This window comes from Crinia signifera, chromosome 8 (genome assembly GCF_055691185.1).
Source record: "Crinia signifera chromosome 8, ASM5569118v1, whole genome shotgun sequence".
NCBI classification, from domain to species: domain Eukaryota; kingdom Metazoa; phylum Chordata; class Amphibia; order Anura; family Myobatrachidae; genus Crinia; species Crinia signifera.
Genome location: NC_139224.1, coordinates 27,390,728 through 27,404,015, shown reverse-complemented (window position 1 = coordinate 27,404,015; position 13,288 = coordinate 27,390,728). Strand labels below are relative to the sequence as shown.

Below are 13,288 nucleotides of genomic sequence, written 5' to 3'. Positions count from 1 at the left end.
ATGGATTTCCAGATCCAGGGATTTTTTGGCCAGATAAATGGATTCTACAATCTATCTGACTTTCCCACACATTACAGATTTATTTCAGTGATCGGCAGATTTTTCCATCTAAAGATTGCATCTTCGTATCTGGAAATTGCCCAATCGATTGTCATTCCAGCTGTTCATAGTGTAAATAGATGAAGAAGACTAATTGGGAATGCCCACACATATAAAAAAGATCCGCAGATAATACCAGATTATTAAGCATGTTTAAAAATCTGATTAAGCAATCGATTGGCGATCCCTATTAATTTTTGATTGGGATTACCAAAAGGGGGAGCCCACACATCTAAAATTAATTGTGGCAATCATCTCCAGATGTCAGGATTGTCACAATGAATTGCTGATGTATGGGGGCCCATTATTGTGAAGCAGTGGAATCTGAATTCTCCATTTAAGCTTGATAACAGAACCACAGGTGACAAAAAGCATATCTTCACCCTTGTAGTTCTGTGTTATTTGGTTGGAGCAGAGAGTACAGTATGTTTTATTTACTGCATTTTATGGATACTAACTTAAAAAAATAATTCCACATAGTGACAGTATGATAATGGAAATCTAGTTTGTCCAGATCATTTAGAATAAAGACTACTGTCTCTTGTCTTATTGTTTGGTTATGTGTGATTGCAGTAACATTGCATTAGGCTGTGCTTATATGATTATTATCATGTAGCTATAAGTCAGTCCGAGCTCTTAGCCAGCAGAACATCAGAGCAGGGAAAGACAGACATTCATTTGGGAGCTTTGTAACTTTATCCTTCACTTACAGTTCTAGTGCGGGTTTTAAAGTCTGGGATTTTTCACGGTGAAGTGATTACCTGCCTTTTATCAACAGATCCTCGTATGGTACTCGGTACTCAAGTAACCCGTGACTTAGGAGTGTATTTAGAACATTATGGGTTCCTTAGCAACATTTTGACGTGACCACAACAACAATGCTTCTGTCACTTGCTTACTGGATGCACAGGAGAACATATGCACTATCAGCAGGAATGTGGAATGGTTCCTTATTTAACCGTCGATATGCCCTAAAGAGGGAGATTATAGATCACCTGGACACATTGTTGGATATTGTCCCTTTCTTAATTGTGTTTACTTATTTGACCCAATGGGGGACATTTACCAAAATGGATTCGTAGAAAAAAGGTGTATTCGTAGGGAGAAATACACCTTTGTTTTTACGAATTTGTATTTTTGGGATTTACAATCCCAAAAATACAACAATTCGTAGTCCTAAAGATGGAACATTCGTATTTGTATTTACAAATACGAATGTCCTACACCATCGATAGGATACAACAGAAATCACCATTCAAAAGAATGGTGATTCCTGATGTACTAAGCAGCCGTACTGACAATACGGCTGCTAAGTGGTGTGAAACACCCACGCAAATACGACAGGAAAATAGAACACCATTTTCCTGTTCTATTTGCTTTAAGCCTGCACGGATCAGTCAGATCTGTGCAGGCTTCAGTGTAAAAAAATAGAAAAATTAAATAAATAAATTAAAAAAACGGCGTGGGGTCCCCCCCACAGCCGAAACCAGCACCAGGCTGAAGGAGCCGGGGCCGGTAATTAGAAATCAGGGAACCCGACAAATAGGGGTTCCCCGATTTTTAACAACCAGCCCCAGGCTCCAGGTCTGGGGCTGGTTCCCAAAATACGGGGAACAAAATGACTAGGGGTCCCCCGTATTTTAAAAACCAGTCACAGGCACAACCAGCCAGCAGGGTAATGTCACAGCCGGGGGGAGACTTTTTATACAAGTCCCCCCGGCCAAAACATTAACCCCCTGACCGGTCAGCCTGGCCAGGGGCCCTGGGGGAGTGGGGACCCCCCAATGAAGGCCCCCCCCCTCCAGGACTTACTTGACCAGGCTGAAGCCTGGTACTGTCCCCGATGCCCCTGGGCGGTGGGCATCGGGCTGATTATGGTGTAAAAAAAAGACTAATCTATTGTTTTTTACTGTGGCACTACAAGTGCCAGCAATCTGGGACTTGGAGAACCACAAGTCCCAGCCTGCTGGGCATTAAAGGGCCCGCTGGCACTTGTAGTTCCACAGTTAAAAAAATAGTACACAAAACACACTGACACACTTTTAAAATAAAACTTTAATACATACAAAGCCCACACATACTAATACTTACCTATCTTCTTCCCGTAGGTATCCCTGGTCCTGTGTCGTCTTCTGGTCCTCCTGTGTCGTCTTCTGGTCCATGTCGACGTCTTCTGGATCCATGTCGTCCTCGCTGTCGGCGGTCCGGATCCGACGAAATCCATGGAGGAAGCTGTGGAAGGAAACCATACTCACCTGTCCCAGTGCGACGTAGTCCAGGTAAGTGTCTTGGCAAAAAAACAAACCGAACACCCCGAAACCAGACCGGACAGGGAGCCGCACGGTGTTTGTGTACATCGTGCGGCTCCGCCTCCCGAATGCCGCTATTGGCCGCCTTGCGGCCCAGCGGCTCCTGATTGGCCGCTAGGCCGCAAGGCGGCCAATAGCGGCATTCGGGAGGCGGAGCCGCACGATGTACACAAACACCGTGTGGCTCCCTGTCCGGTCTGGTTTCGGGGTGTTCGGTTTGTTTTTTTGCCAAGACACTTACCTGGACTACGTCGCGCTGGGACAGGTGAGTATGGTTTCCTTCCACAGCTTCCTCCATGGATTTCGTCGGACTCCGGACCGCCGACAGCGAGGACGACATGGATCCAGAAGACGTCGACATGGACCAGAAGACGACACAGGAGGACCAGAAGACGACACAGGAGGACCAGAAGACGACACAGGACCAGGGATACCTACGGGAAGAAGATAGGTAAGTATTAGTATGTGTGGGCTTTGTATGTATTAAAGTTTTATTTTAAAAGTGTGTCAGTGTGTTTTGTGTACTATTTTTTTAACTGTGGAACTACAAGTGCCAGCGGGCCCTTTAATGCCCAGCAGGCTGGGACTTGTGGTTCTCCAAGTCCCAGCTTGCTGGCACTTATAGTGCCACAGTAAAAAACAATAGATTAGTCTTTTTTTTACACCATAATCAGCCCGATGCCCACCACCCAGGGGCATCGGGGACAGTACCAGGCTTCAGCCTGGTCAGGTAAGTCCTGGAGGGGGGGGGACCCCTTCATTGGGGGGGTCCCCACTCCCCCAGGGCCCCTGGCCAGGCTGACCGGTCAGGGGGTTAATGTTTTGGCCGGGGGGACTTGTATAAAAAGTCTCTTCCCGGCTGTGACATTACCCTGCTGGCTAGTTTGGCCTGGGACTGGTTCTTAAAATACGGGGGACCCCTAGTCATTTTGTCCCCCGTATTTTGGGAACCAGCCCCGGACCTGGAGCCTAGGGCTGGTTGTTAAAAATCGGGGAACCCCTATTTGTCGGGTTCCCTGATTTTTAATTACCGGCCCCGGCTCCTTCAGCCTGGTGCTGGTTACAGCTGTGGGGGGGACCCCACGCCGTTTTTTTTATTTATTTATTTATTTTTCTAATTTTTTTTACACTCTGCAGCCTGCACGGATCTGACTGATCCGGGCAGACTGCTACAAATAATTTGTATTACCGGCCGTATATACGGCCGCTAATACGAATTGTTACACCATCGGAGGGTTACAAAGCAGTCGTACATGACTGCTTTGTAATTTCCCCTCCGGAACACGACTTTGCATACGACTGAAACAGTCGTATGCAGCCGTAGGGGAAATACCAATACGAAAAACTAGGTTTTTCATATTGGTAAATTTCCCCCAATGAGTCTTATTTATCTACCCTAAGCCAACAATCAAACCATTTAAAGGTACCTGCTTAGTATAACTCAGCTGTATGGAAAGCTATGGTAAGAAATGTTTTCCATTTTTTTTAAAGCGGAAATCACTACACTGTAAAACCACTGTAAAACCAGTATGATTGTGCAGTGTAAATGATTGCCGCTTTAAAAAATATTGGAGATTTCTTACCAAATCTCACTTTTTGGTTCTCTCACCCTATGACATTTCACTCTTAGGATCATTCCTTTGTTGGAAGATACCGACATAGAATTTACAATATACTATATTGATGCTCATAGGGCCAAAACTCTATGGAGGTTAAATAACCCCTGATGAAGTCTCTTTTGAGATAAAACGCGTTAAGTTTTGCTCTGTCTATGAGTATAAATAACTTTCATTAAGAAATAATCACTTCAACAACAAGGAGCATTTTCAAATGCATTTTACTATTGTATTTTTTAATAAATGTTTTAATACTTCTTGTCAGTTTTGAAAGGATCTTGTATATATCTAGAGATCTACATCTGGGACTGTTAAAACTATTGTTTGTGATATTTGATATTTGTTTGGGTCCTTACTAGTAGAGAACCAAGTGTTAATAGCAACCACAACCTACACGTGTCCTCGCAGAAGCTTATGTAGGATGTGAGGTGTCAGTCAGGACCTTCAGGTTAGTTGCCAAGGCTTCGAAGACCCTCCAGTCCATGCAGTCAAAGCAGGCCTGCTTAGCCTCATTAGTCCATTTCCTAACTGTCCTGACAACAGGCTTAGCCGTTCTCAGCTTTTACATATAGGTAGGGAGTAGGTGGACGAAGAAGTAATCAGATAGTCCGAGTGGAACACGGGGGATTGACCGGAAGGCAGACTTAGTGGTGGTGTAGCAGTGGTCAAGGGTCCACCCTTCCCTGGTGGGGCATGTGACTTGTTGTTTGAACTTTGGTAGCTCCTGGCTTAGATTAGTTCTGCGATAAAAGATAAATGTACCTAATTTATTACACTGGTAACTGTATCCTGCTGCACTTGCTGAACTATACATGCTATTTCTTATAAACTTAATTATGTATTCTATATATATATATATATATATATATATATATATGTGTGTGTGTATATACATTTTTATATATATACTGACCTGTAGGAGTCACTGTGTCCACTGTTGTTGAAAAGCTTCTATGGAAATCAACCACAATAGTGACATCTGCTGGCTGAAAACATTTACTGCACTATGTCAAAAAATACATTGACAGAAAAGTTACATTTTACTCAACACAAAATACCCTGTTCCTGCATTCTCTGGGCTGTGAGACCATTACATCTGTTACATGACAAATATTCTTTGAAGTGGGTTCAACTCGAGTCGCAAGCCTGTATTTTTTTAAAGGTATTTCTGCCTCCCCCTCTTGAAAGAGCTGGATGAATTTATTATAAAGTATAACTATATCTTGATCCTTGTTTCTGTATCTCATCACATTTTTTCCGCTGACAAGAAAATGTTTAATACTTTTAAAATTCTTCGCTTGATGTGAGAGTTGTAAAATTTCAGTACTAAGGATTTAATTAACTGACTTAGTAATGGGGGAGATCATGCGCTTATCTATTATGTATTCCCGGTGCTGTCAGTTATTGCGCTAGTACCTCCTGACACCACAGTATCAGCACATCTATAAGGAACGTTGGTCAATATCCAAACTCTACAGTCTCCCTACTCATACCCTTTATAAGGCAGTGTTTATTAGTCATTAAAAGGTACATAAGACATTATATTAATGTTATAGATATTGTGGCACATCTGTAACAGGCACTAAACCCTGACAAATCAGATGCTGAACATGTTCCACGCAACAAGGACCCCACTGAATGAATTGGCTTACCTCACACAGGGTAGCTTCCCAATAGGCATGATATGACGGCAGTCTAGCTCGTACTGATTTCAGAGAGATATGGATGCCGGGATTGGTGGATTGGTACACACATTCTACAGAGGTGCAGGTTTGGAAGTTGTAGAGGCAGATGTAATGTAATGTAATCCTGTGTAATAGATTTATATATCTTACCAGTTTCTTATATAGCGCACACATATTCCGCAGCGCTTTACAGAGAATATTTGAACATTCACATCAGTCCCTGCCCCAGTGGAGCTTACAATCTATATTCCCTACCACATGTACACGCGCACGCAGACATTCTAGGGTTAATTTTGTTAGGAGCCAATTAACCTACCAGTATATTTTTGGAATGTGGGAGGAAACTGGAGAACCCGGAGGAAACCCACGCAAGTACGGGGAGAATATACAAACTGCGCACAGTTAGGGCCATAGTAGGAAACGAACCCATGACCTCAGTGGTGTGAGGCAGTAATGCTAACCATTACAGATCATGAAAAACATGTTTTGTTTTTAAATTGTTGGCTTTGTGTAGAATCTTGATACATACAAGTTCTCCTTAGTTGTTTCTTTAGACTTCCGTTAATGTTGAATGATTCTTCAGATATTCCACAGTGGTATGTCACTTCATTGGCAACATGATATTGTGAGCAGAAAGGCTTTGATATTCTACTCTGAGCTCTTTTTTATTGTGACATCCTACTCCCCTCCGCTGTGAGCTTTGAATCTGCATCTGGGTAGCATACAGACAAATTTTTCCCTTTCTGTCATCACATTATGGGCGAGATGTACTAAAGGGAAAATGCGGTAAAACCCCCGTTTTACCGCATTTTCCTATGTACTAAAACCCGTTCGCAGCGATATCGCAGGGCAGGGTATCGCCACCTTTGGGTGGTGATACCCTATAGAAGCCTATGGGCTTCTTTTCACCGCCCGCCGCGTCGCCGCAACCCCGCCGCCTCGACGACCCCCCCTTTCCCCCCTCCCTTGGGCTTACCTTCTTGCAGGTCCTCCTGGACCCCGGAAGGTAAGCCCTTCCTCCCCCTAGCAACGCAGCCGGACGTCCTTCCGGCTGCAGGGGGAGGAGGAAGCGCCGGAGACAGCTTGCTTAGCTGTCCCCGGCGTGAAAGCAGCAGAAGCCTGCTGGGAGGTGACGGAGACCCCCCGCAGACCACAGTACAGGTATCGCGAGGGGCCTCCGTCACCGCATCGCGATGCCAGCCGCATATGTTAGTACATATGCGGCGGCATCGCGGCGGGGGGGGTGCGAAGGGCGGCGATGTATTTTAATACATCCCGCCCTATATATGAGCAGTGATCTTATGGCATCAAATTTTTTTGGCCATGAAGAGAGGTTTTGAAAAGAGCAGCACGGACGGTGTAATGGTTAGCATTACCGGCTCACAGCACTGAGGTTATGGGTTCAATTCCCACCATGGCCCTGCGGAGTTTGTTTATTCTCGCCGTGCTTCTGTGGGTTTACTCCAGTTACCTACAACAAATGGGATGGAGAATCTTCAGATGCATCATCCATATTGGCATCCTAATTTCAGCACCGTGTACCTTTCTGGTATAGTTCTAATCTCAGAACTCAGTCCTCACCCCCATCTCACTACACAAAGGCTGTAATTATCAGTGTCTGTAGTGGGGAAATAGAGGTACAGGAGATTGAGCACAATAGTATAGGGCTAATAAGGTTGTATCTAATATACGATATTCCAGTGCTCAGGATGCTGGAGCAGCCTAACCCTATTTCTCCTCCATTGAATCCTGACCATTACCCTTCCCGCTAGTGTCTTAAGCTAGTCATCGTACCCCGCCACCTAAACCTTATTTCCAGCAGCTTAACCCTAGCCTTCCCCACAGACTAATCCTAAATCCCCCACCCCACTAGTGCCTAAACCTAACTCCCTTTTCCCTGGCCGTACACTAGCACTGGCTGCATACTCACATTTTGCAATGTTGGCTGTCCGCATTCCGGTGTTAGCATCCTGATGTTTTCAGAGTTATGGCACTGGTGTTCTGATGGCATTGCGGAAGCCGGCATCGGTATGTTGAACATTGGCATCCTGCCTGCATCCCGTCTTAGTGACCTAGCCTACACTTACTTGCCCAATTCCTCGTTTCTACTCCCGTCAGCTTCTCAGTCACTCTCCTTGTACGACGGAGATTTGTCAATGTGTAGAGCTCAATCATCATCATCAACTGCCTCCTGCATCTTTGTATAATGAGAGTGCTGTCGGGGAGTAGGATAGCGAAACTGAGGAGTAGGTAGATAATAAGATTCAAAGTTAAACAATACAATTTATTCAAACTATTGACTAAAACCTTATTAGTTGTCCTCTAGCTCCTTCACAACCTTAACCTTGAACAATTACAAAGATCAACAATATATAAGTTATAAAAAAAGAGCATGTTAACTACATTTTTTATTATAATAAAATTGTTTTAAAAAAAAGGGTTAATCAGGAAAAAATCTGCTGAAACATTTTTTTTTTTCTTTACAACATATGTATACATTTATAAGTTCTAAAAAAAAGAGCATGTTAACTAAATTTTTTTCTTATAATAAAAAAAAATTAAAAAAGGGTTAATCGGGAAAAAAATCTGCTGAAACGGTTTATTTTTTATTTTTTCGTTTTTTTTCCTTTACAATATATGTATACATTTTCCATATTCAAACTAAAGCAGTGCTCAGAAATGTAGCCCTTGGCTATTTATTAGACCTTCACAGTGTATTATTTTGCCAGGGCTACAATAAGCAGCTATAGTGAATGAAATGTATTTGTTGTACTTGGCAAGACGTCATTGTTATCAGTACAATAAATGTTCCTGGCGCTGTTACAAACCGTTTAAATTGAATTAAAGCAAATGCTCTTAACAAACGATCCAATTTCTGCAATGCTTGTTTCTAAAACAGTATACAAAGGTAAAATGAAAGGTAGATGGTATGCAGCCTTGACACAGAAACCAGCTTCAAGGCTATCCTTATTCAAATGTAATGTTCGCAATTTTTAAATTAGTTGAGTAATCAGTGTTGGCTTTAATGGGAATTGAGACATATGTTTACCGAACACATCTCACGTTATACATCATTACATAGGCTTCGATTAAAGCATTTTCTCCCTTAATTTAACTACAAGTTAGTTAATTTAACTACAATGGGCATGTCAAGCTCAAAACCCCAGTTGGGCCAAATCATCAAAGTCTAAGGTTGTGTAGCCCGAAAAAAAAAGAAAAGGCCTTTCAAGCTATTTTGTATGGTAATAAGAGAAACTCTGGTAATACTGTGCATCTTCTCGGCTGCAGCCCCTGAAACCAGATAGGGCTGTCGTAATAGCAGGGGAGTGGCTTGTTTCTGGGAAGCGCTCTTTGTTAGCGCAGTCCAGACTGGCAGTCCCAGTTGGAGAAAAAACCCTAGTCTACAGTTCATGCGCAGGTCTCAGGGAACATGGCGTTTACCACATTCCTAGCGGCTAATCCCTAATGTGTATTCAAAAATCTCAGAGATAATGGCTGCAATTCCAACACAGCTACATTTTAAAAGAGTTAAGATTTTATGGTGGACAAGAATTAATCATTGAAATCTGAAGAAAGACAGCGCTAGACAAAGAAAAACATCAAATATAACAGAACAGATTGAAGACAGACTGTGCACTATAAAAATAACTATAATTTAATACCAAATTGCGTCTAACAAGCACAGTTATTATTACTTGTTGTCACTCACTTATAATATATTGAAATTAAAAGTTAGAACAACTTCCATTAATATATAATAAATAAAATGTTTAATTTGCCTATTACTTTCCGTGGGTGCTCGGGCCCCGGAGCACCCATGGTTTTGGCGCCTATAATGTGTAATGTAAATCGAATAGAAAAATAGTCTTGGCAGCCAAAGTGCAAATCTAATGTAGATAGTACAAAACCCACTCAAACAGAGGCAGAATACACAAAGCCACACAGATAGACTGTGACCGGGAATTGAACTATAAGGCAGTTATGCTAACCACTACACCACCGTGCTGTACGTACAGTTTTATTATTTTTAACAAAGAACATGCCTGCCTCTTTTTCTTTTTTTTTTACATGCTTTTAAAGACTAATATTACAGATGAAAGATGTCCTGGATGTTTCTCTTATGACAGCATAAGAAACAGATGTGAATTTCGGTTTACAAATATAGCTAAATGGATCTTATACAGTAGTGCCATGTGTATCCTGAAGAATGTTCCTGGCCACATAGATATAGAATTATTTTTCTATACACATTTCAATCAGTTCATCAAAAGATGTCATCTTAAATGTATTTTACTAGATATTATTTAATCCAATGTTTAATATCACTTGAATAACAATAGCCGAAAACTGTTAGAAGACAGCCCAATGTTTGAGTGCTCTCCATTAATCTGTTATTGCAATTAAATTGAACTTTTTCATTTATTTTACTAGATAAATGACACACAAACCTTTTTGTTTGTTTTTATCATAATGTTCTTCCCAAGTAGAATGTTGGGCAGCATCTATCATCTATGTTACTGTAATGCTCGAGTAGACATTATTTTAAATAATTTAGCAAATTCTGAAGGGTCGGAACATCAAAATATCCAAGGCACACTGACTGCACAAGTGTGCATTGCATTACTCAGAGTTGATCCATGAGACTTTGCACAGAGGTCAGAGGCTGAGAGTCTTATGCTGAGCTCTGCTTGGTGGAGCTCATCATATGCTTCTCAGGCCCGACAGCAGCAGCAGTGGCCTCGTCATGGGAGGGTTTTTAATTAGAAGCAGCGCTGAGCCTGTCAGGGCTCCTACAGAGTAAGATACAGCGGGACAAACACAGGCTTTTCATATGGTATTTTATATATATTTATGTTTATATTAATTCTGCCCCCTGCAGTTACCAATTGACCAAGTTTATACTGCCTTTCCTCTGTGTTTTGACAGTGTAATATTCTCCGGTGCAGTTTGAAGCCAGTAATGACAAGTGGGGGCCCCCCCGTCTAAAGTGACCCCGGGTCCCCCGAAGGTTTAATCCGGCCCTGTGAGTACACATCGCCTAGTACATCGCATTACTCTTAATTTATTTCACAGGTTGTGGTTAGCAGTTTGGTATCTGAGCAGACATAATAACAGTGACACCTTCAGGTTAGCCAATGCAATGTTATATTGGCTGATTTTATAATCTATGTAATAGGTATATTTTTATGGGTAAATATATTTTTGAGACTACAATAAATGGCACTGGTCAGGTGATCAGTGCATGTAAGCTAACATTTAAGTAATATGCCTTTATATGTTCTCATCTGTTATCAGTGGCGTAAGTTTAGAACAGATGCCCGGAGGCAAAAGTGTGATGTCGCGCCCCCCCCCAAAAAAAAGAAAAACCTTGCTTTCTTAACACTATTGGTTAGCCATCCTATAATGCAGACACACCCACAGAGGCACATGCAAAAACACATATACACACAGCCACATAGGAACACACATATACACAGCCACATACATATACACACAGCCACATACATAGAGCCACATGTATACACACTGCCACATACATCACATGTATACACAGCCACATACAGAGAGCCACATGTATATACACTGCCACATACATCACATGTATACACAGTAGCTACAGTGCATATGCACACATACACACAATTATACACTTCCACATACACACAAACACATGTATACACACAGCTACATATGAACATATACCAACATGTATACACACAGCAACATACACATATGTATACACACAACCACACACATATGTATACACACAACCACACACACATATGTATACAAACAGCCACACACACACATGTATACACACAGCCCCACACACACACACACACACACACACACACATATGTATACACACAGCCACACACACACACACACACACATGTGTAACACACAGCCACACATGCACATACACCCACTACACACCTATGTAAACACACAGCAACATGTGCACAGCCCATGCCCATATATGCACACATAGCAACAAATGCACATACAGTAAACATAACCCTATATAAATATACACACAATACACATAAATAGTTTAACACTACAACTGCCCCCTCTCACCTGTAAATGAGGCTTCCCTTCCATAGCATGAGCCAGAAGATCGGTGGAGGTGGAGAGCTGGACAGGCTGCAGGGCTGTCAGGACGGAGGAGACAGGGGCTCTGCGTGTGACAGGAAGTCCAGTCTCTCTTCCTCTCACTGAGCTCCTGGAGCAGCGCTGCTCTCATACAACATTCTGACTGAGTGGCGCGCAGGGGCTGGAGTTCAGAGGCAATGGATGTCAGGCCGGGTGTCCCCTTCAAATGTGGCGCCCGGCGGCAAATGACTCCATTGCCTCCGGGACTTCCGCCACTGTCTGTTATGTAGGACATGGCCTAAATACATGGGTTATGGTGACACGTTTATTGGTCTTTCACCTTGATGTTTGTAAACATATACTGTAGGTGCCAATCAGATTCAGTTGCAGTTTTTCTAAAATAGCAAAACTGCACCTGCTTTATTTGGCATGCTGAGGTCCACCCAACACAGGGTAAGGCCTTCTGGGATGCAAAAAGAAAAAAGAAACACCTAGTTCAATAAAACAGAAAAGAACAAAATAAGACAATATCAGTACTTGTCAATGGGAAGGGTAAAAGAAAAAACAAGAACATGTATATTATTCATAAACATAAAAAGCAGCGCTGTATATAAATTAACCCTTTGAGTGCCAACAACTCTGTGAGAGATGTGCAAAATATCCGCTAAAAATGCCAGCGTCGCTCACATTTGTTATATAAATTCAAATAAAAATGTTGTGGAAAAAAAGATTATATCTCTTATATATTTGGCTACATCTGTCACTCAAAGTGGGTGAGTGTGTGTATAACGCTGGGCGGGGTCACACACCACCCAGCCGACACAAGCAAGAAACGTAGCCAAATATATATGAGAAAAGTGACATCACCAACCCTGCAAGCCAGCCAACCTAACCCCCGCTATAACGCAAACACGCTCCCGATCCCTCTGCCCCGGCTCCTGCGCTCAGGGCAGTGCGCGTCATCACAGCAACTCTCGCGGGAACACGCTCCACACAGACTGTGCCGTGCGCCCGCTGCCTCCTGCTGCCAACCCGACGCTCAGCCCCACAAGCCGACTTTGGACTGCGCCCGCTGCCTCACACTCCCTCCTGGCAGCACCGCATGCCTGCGCCCGCAGCCTGATACCCCCCCCCCCCCAGCCTGCGGACGCCACCTGCCACACCTTCCGCCCGCACTACTACTGTGGCTGATGCCTGCCACCACCAGCCACCTGCACCCGCTGCCTAGCACCCCCTCCTGCCGACAAACTAACTACTGTGGCCGATGCCCCCTCTCTAAGCTGCATGTCTGCCACACCAGCCCAGCACTATACCACCAACGGATAAAAGGTACTTTTCACACTCCATTGCAACACCCCTTCATGCTCACACAATACACACACACACACACTTATACCACCCCATGCACTTTACACCTACCTACACTTACAGCTACATACCCCCACCCCACAACACCACACCGCCACCGCCCCCATTAACGCCC

General features: G+C 43.2%; 1 long non-coding RNA gene across 3 annotated transcripts in view; it reads right to left on the bottom strand.

Annotated features, from left to right (window-relative positions):
- Window positions 1-4,290: 4,290 nt before the first annotated feature.
- LOC146026960 (uncharacterized) overlaps window positions 4,291-13,288 on the bottom strand; it is a 50,047-nt gene continuing 41,049 nt past the window's right edge. Inside the window, exons 1-5 of one of the 3 annotated variants that reach the window (XR_014454596.1) lie at window positions 11,791-12,170; window positions 7,640-7,924; window positions 5,677-5,833; window positions 4,938-5,010; window positions 4,291-4,764 (exon numbers count right to left, since the gene is read on the bottom strand). This is a non-coding gene — a long non-coding RNA (uncharacterized LOC146026960). Of the gene's footprint in view, window positions 4,765-4,937; window positions 5,029-5,676; window positions 5,834-7,639; window positions 7,925-11,790; window positions 12,171-13,288 lie in introns of those variants that run through there. The other 2 variants (XR_014454597.1, XR_014454595.1) reach the window with 2 other exon arrangements.